We start from the raw sequence: 6,631 nt of genomic DNA on the forward strand, positions 1-6,631 counted from the left end.
CAAAGGCAAATGAGACGATAATATTCTCTACCACGATACCGAAAACGCAGATAAGCTGCAGAAACAATATTGTTTAGACTTCTTTAATCCCCGAGAGGTAAGCTACTTCAATGAAATCAACAACCAGTTCATAATTCCCCAGTTAGCCATCACTGTCTCAAACAACATTCCAGCAATAAATGAAACCAAATATTTTTTCTGCAGTAGACCGTGATAGATTTCCTGCCCTTGTCGTGAAGGAATAGACAACAACTTGCAGTTAACTGTCAGCCGGTCTCACTTATCTCTCATATTACCAATTTATTTGAAAGGGTGGTGGGTTCAATAAAAACTGGCCACCTAAAGACTAACTAATTTCAACCAGCATGGCTTTCGTTGCGGCAGAAATTGGCTTACACAGCTTCTACATCACTTTGATAACATCCTTAAAGTTTTGGGAAGACCTCAAATACTCATCCTATATATCTCACTTTATCAAACGTCCTGCTGCTAAAATTGTCCAACACTAGAATCCACGGAAAACTGCTGCACTGGATCAAGTATTTCCTGTGAATAGAATCTCACATCTTGTGATTGATGGAATCCATACAAGCCCAGTAAAATTCACCAGTAGTGTTCCTCAATGAATTGTATTGGCCTACTTCTCTTCATAGTATATATGTACAGTAAATACGCCTATTCTCAGGTGGCTCCAAGCTTCAGAAATTTATCAGTGGAGAAGACAGAATAAAACTCCTGTGTAATCTATAAGTCAGGGAGCAGGGACAATAACATATTGCTAAACGTGGGAAAATTTGAACTCATTCACTTCGGAAAAGAAAATGTGCTCAAACAACCATACTCTCTTCCTTCAGGAGAACCGCTTTTGACATATCAGAGATTTAGGAGTAACTGTTGACAAGAACCCTAGTTAGAGCATTAACATCAACAATAATGTTGATATGGCTCGCAAGATGGGCTCTTAGATTCTCAGATCTTTACAGTCGAGAAGTAATCAACTCCCTTTTCTGATTGTTTTTCTAGTCACACCTTGAATATTGTTGCCCCCTATGGTCACCGCATTCTAAAAACAACTATGAGGAATAAGCCATTATAAAATAATAATTAATGGCATGACTGATTTTAATTATTGAAAATCTATTCCCTCCAACATCACTGTGAGAAGTGTATCACTTTCAAAGTATGGGGAAAACACCAGCAGCACTGACCAGATGATATTAGTATTAACATCTAATCATTAAGATCTAATGCCATACGCTCCCTTCGCAATTCACGCTCACAAAAGATAACCACATTGCAACACAATAACTTTTCCTTGACAACCCTTGCTCTTCTTAATATTCCCCCAAAACAACAACTACCTACTTGACTGGGTTATGACACCGCAGAAGTTGACTTTAAAATCATTTAACAGTTTTCACTATTAAGTTTGATACAGCCTGAACCAATTTTGGCGGAAACATTTCTGAGTTTACGTTATATATATATGTGCGTGTGTGTGTGTGTGTGTGTGTGTGTGTGTGTGTGTGTGTGTGTGTGTGTGTGTGTGTGTGTGTGTGTGTGTGTGTGTGTGTGTGTGTGTGTGTATGTATGCATGTATGTATGTATATATGTATGTATGTATGTATGTATGTGTGCATGTGTGTGTGTATATGTATACATAAATGTGTAATGGTGCCTCTGTGTGTGTGTGTGCGTGTGTGTGGTTGGGGTTACTCTAACCCCTCTCACACCATCCAACCGTTTTTAATGATTTTTGGCACATGTTAGATCACATGTCCTGAAGTTCAAATAACGACGGAATTTTTCGAAAACTCGATAATGCTCAGTTGGCATCAATTTTTGTGAGCTCAATCGCGCGTTTGAATGGAAATTCCCATAACGATGTTATTTTTCCTGCAGCTTTTGCATTTTCTGTTCGATTTAGATGAAAATCGATAAGTGAGCGAGGCTTATGGCAATGAGTTGATATCAGTATATGACGTTGACAAAAAATTGATAATTGCGCCTGAGCAGTGGTTTTGCAAATACCTATATGGATTTTCTCTTTGGCCGTAACTTTTATATTTTTTATCCGATTTTAATGAAATTTGAGATGTAGGTACATTTTGTGGTGCGGGAGACGGTAAAAGTGTTTATTTAATTCTAAAGTATTTGAAAAGGGCACACATGCAAATAAGCATTTCCTTGGAGACATTCTTATCGATTTTGTAGAAATTTTACACGTGATTACAGTTTATATCCATTCGTTCATGCCAGCATGAAAAGTTGAAAAAAATCGATAATTGCCCGTGAGCGGGGGATTTTAAGAAATCAATAGGCTTTTTGTATGCAATTACCCACAGGATTAATATTTTATGCTGTAACTTTTACAGAATTTACCCGATTTTGATGAAATTTGACATTTAGGTAAAGTTTATGGTCGGAGTCATTAAAATAAACTGTTTAGAGGCAGAAATCGTCAAAATTCATTCACAATAAAATAATGAACTGATTTTGAAGAAAATTGACCCTTGAGTAAAGTTAAGCACTTTGGCATATGAAACATCGATTATTCATATAATGTATTGGGATTTAAAAGTCAATAGGATATTTTCATGTAAATGGTCACATGGATTTTATGACATAGCCTTAACAATTTTCTTCGGATTTTGTTGAGATTGGACACGCTGATCAATTTTGTACAGAGGGTGGCATTCAGGGAAGAGAAATAAACAAACATCACTCTCAATGAGTCGAGGTACACACAAAAGTTTGACTGGAATTTCAGGCGGTCCAGTATGTAGGAATATGTCGAAAGCGTTAAACAGGTAAAATCCCTACCGAACTAGACATAGCATCTTAACGAGTCATAGTTGGCACGGGAAACGTAGAAGATTTCAATCAAGGTCAGAGGTGGGCTTAACTTCAACACGGAAAACACGAGCAATGCCGAGTCCAACAGCTAGTGTATATATATATATATATATATATATATATATATATATATATATATATATATATATATTTATATATATATATACACACACACTTGTTTTCAAATTGTGCTATTAATATTTTTCAAGAATTCAAAAAAAAAATTGAATATTAACATGTATTTGTCCTTATAACATTTTGAATTAGATATTTATGAAAATAAGCATTTATATTCATCATAAATACCATTTTATGCTTTTAATAATATTCCTTCGTTTATAAATAGTTTTAATTCGGAATATAAATCACCAAATATTAAAAGTAATTTTCATTAATTTAATAGTTTATGTATTTTACTTTCCTTTCATGTTTGTGTTGATAGCATATTGAGGCAAGAGGCATTCGATTTAGAAAATGCTAAACATAAAGAACCCAAGCAATGCTTAAATGCATGAAACAAAAACTTAGATATTTTAATTGATAACTTATTCATCTTTCATGTGACTAAAATATTACGAATGTACATAAAAGTTTCTAATATTTTTCCCTCAGTATAATTACAGTTTATTGAATTATGCTAAATACTAGAGATATTTCTTTTGATCATGTAATCTAATTGTTTCGGGCATATTGTCTGTCTCTGAATGAATTAGGAGGACAATTGAAGATTGATTGAAACAACTATAATTGCGTTTTATGCCTTTTGTCATTATATATTAGAAGCGGATATTTCTATATCAAATGTTGTTAATTGTCGTTACTTTGTATGTAGTAAAGTACATTGCAGAATATAAATGATTTTTGTTCATAAGAAAAGACAATTGTAAGAATGGACCCAATCAAAAAACATGTGCAACGATCTTAAATGTTTGCCGGTACTTCTGTTTGTTCGGCAATTTCAACAATCTCAAAGCTATGCTTAGAAGACATCGTAATTGTCTTTACATGACAAGAATACCAACACAAATAAAGGAGGAACAGTGATGTATTCGGTATCACATCAGATTGGAGGATATTGATTCGTACTTTACAAAAAATTGAAGGTCACGATGATAAGAACTATCGATAATTGTTGAATGGTTTTTGGGGATGTACGAAATATGGTTTTCAAATATATGGAATATCACACCAATTAACATATTTCTATATGCCTACGTATGCTACAGGTGCAAAGATACTCGTTGACACCATAAAAACAAGCGAAGACGAGAATAATTTATTTTTAAAAAATCATTAATTTATTAAGAAATCAATTAACTTCTTAACATATTAGTATACTCTCTAAAGAACTCGAATTCACACAACTACAACGAAATGTAAGCCATTTCCTAATTAAGACTCACAGAAGAATTGTACGACAAGAAAGACTATGAATCGATGGTAAGATACAACAGCAACTACAACACACCAAATAGTAAGAACAAAACCGTCGACAATTTCAATTAATATATTTTGATTTACCCATAACAACACACGCACAAACAAAAAGACAAACTGAACTTCAGCTGAAATAAATGGGACGGTTGAAAAGTATTAAAAAAATTATAAAGAAATAACAGTTACAGAGGCCGTTAAAGGAAATGCAGTAGTCTTGAAGAATACAGAATATTATGAAAACTTTGGGTTGTCCATGTTAAAAGACTATGCATACTCTGAAAAGATCCAAAACAACAGTAAAAAAAAACAATGTGAAAACTAAGAATATTAATACACATATATCGATGACTCACCGACAAAGGGTACGATTGTATTAACAAATTCAGATGTAAACCTAGCCTCTTATATGACATACCAAATGTTAACGGAAGGGAAGTTATGAGTGGAGCATGCCAAGCCGCCACTCAATATCTCCTCACCAAATCTGAAATTGAGACGAATAACAACTGGTCCGACGTGTGAAGCCAAGTGTTTGAGTAATTTCTTAGATACCCTGCTAAAGCCATTCTTCAAGCATATCAGAAGTTTCATATGAGATGATTCAGATATATTACACCACCTCCCGAAAACACAGATGACATAGTAAACCATTATTAAAACGTCCCTCACGACTTAAATTCTAGTTGCATAATTATACACGTGAGTACCCCCATCGCATGAAAAATGAATTTATGATAGGACTAAAATTTATTCTAGAAAAAAACGATTTTATGCTCAATTATAAAGTTTTCCGACAAACCTCTGAGACAGCAATGGTGACGAAAACAGCCCCTTCCTATACGAATTTAGTTATGAGCTACATAGAGATTATGCTATACAAGCAATAGTAGGGATATATGGAACCATTTTCTATATACATTCAAGAAAATTAGAAAAGGTACCTCTACAATTGCTTCATTCTCTAGAATGATATAGAATAGCTAAAAGAATTTGAAGCAATCCGCAATGGAATTAATAAAAGTATTCCATTCGAAATGGGATATAACCATAACTAACTCCCTTTTTAGATATCTTTGTAAGGATAGTTAACAATGAAATAGAGACAGACATTTACTATAAAACTATGGGCTCCAAACAATATTTTGCATTCATTTCATACCATCAAAGGCACATCAGAATAAATTTCCTTCATAACCTACCCAAAAGATGTAAGCGACCAAGAACTAAAAGTTGCACTTCTTAACAGGAATTACCCAAGCCAAGAAATTAGGTATCCAGGGACTACGACAAATTAAACAAAGAAATAAATAGGAACTGAAGATCTTACTATACATTTACACCTACAATACCCAAACTAATGAGACCTACAACACAATATCCTAAAGCACAGTGATACTAAGAAAAGACCCCAAATTGAATCAAATTCTCCAAACATATATCATCATAAAGAGTAAAATACAACCCACATCAAAGAAAAAACACTAAAGAATGCCTGACATTGCACAATAACTGCAAAACGAACAGTAAATGTGCAGAAGACCCAATTATGGTAAGTGCCTTAACTGTTCGTTTTACGGTTATTGTGCGATGTCAGGCGTTCGTTAGTGTTTTTTCATTGAGTGGAATCTGAAAGCTTAATCTATGCAATAATACATTCAAGATGTGGAAGACATTACATTGATCAGACGGGAAACGCTTTGCAACAACGCATTATCCGACATAGATCTCAAAATACAGAAATGCAGTTACTACAGGCAAGTAACACTCATACTTTACGGTTTTACCTCTGTATAAATTTAGCGATAACATAATTCAACTGCAATGCTTCACCAAAGAAATATCCTTCATAAGCAAATTCCAACCACATTTAAATTCCTGAGACAGAGAAAGAGAAAAGACGATCACCAACACTACTGCAACCCCTGATAAAATATCCACAACGACTGCTACTAGTTAGAGGGTCAAGTACTATAGACACTAGCTACTATCGCTAAAGTCTTACCTATTGTTCCCTTCCCTAACAGCCGATCACTACTGCTACTAATTGCTAACCACTAACAATCAGAATGAAATGAAATACCAACACAATGATGCTTTTCTGAGAAAAACATCGTAACACCGATAAGTAATATTATGAAAGATTAATTTATTTTCATTTATTTCAATTTATTTTCTTTTTATTTGAGTATGACTAGATCGTCTTTTTAAAATGAACGAAGACAGTGGCAGCTTACCTTAAAAATATAAATTCTAGTTTGCTCTTTTTACTTTCATAAAGTTTTCAAAGCATTTCCTTTATATTTTTTCAATATAAATTATTTTCGCCTAAAACCTCTTC

This window comes from Octopus bimaculoides, chromosome 3, assembly GCF_001194135.2.
Source record: "Octopus bimaculoides isolate UCB-OBI-ISO-001 chromosome 3, ASM119413v2, whole genome shotgun sequence".
Taxonomy (NCBI): domain Eukaryota; kingdom Metazoa; phylum Mollusca; class Cephalopoda; order Octopoda; family Octopodidae; genus Octopus; species Octopus bimaculoides.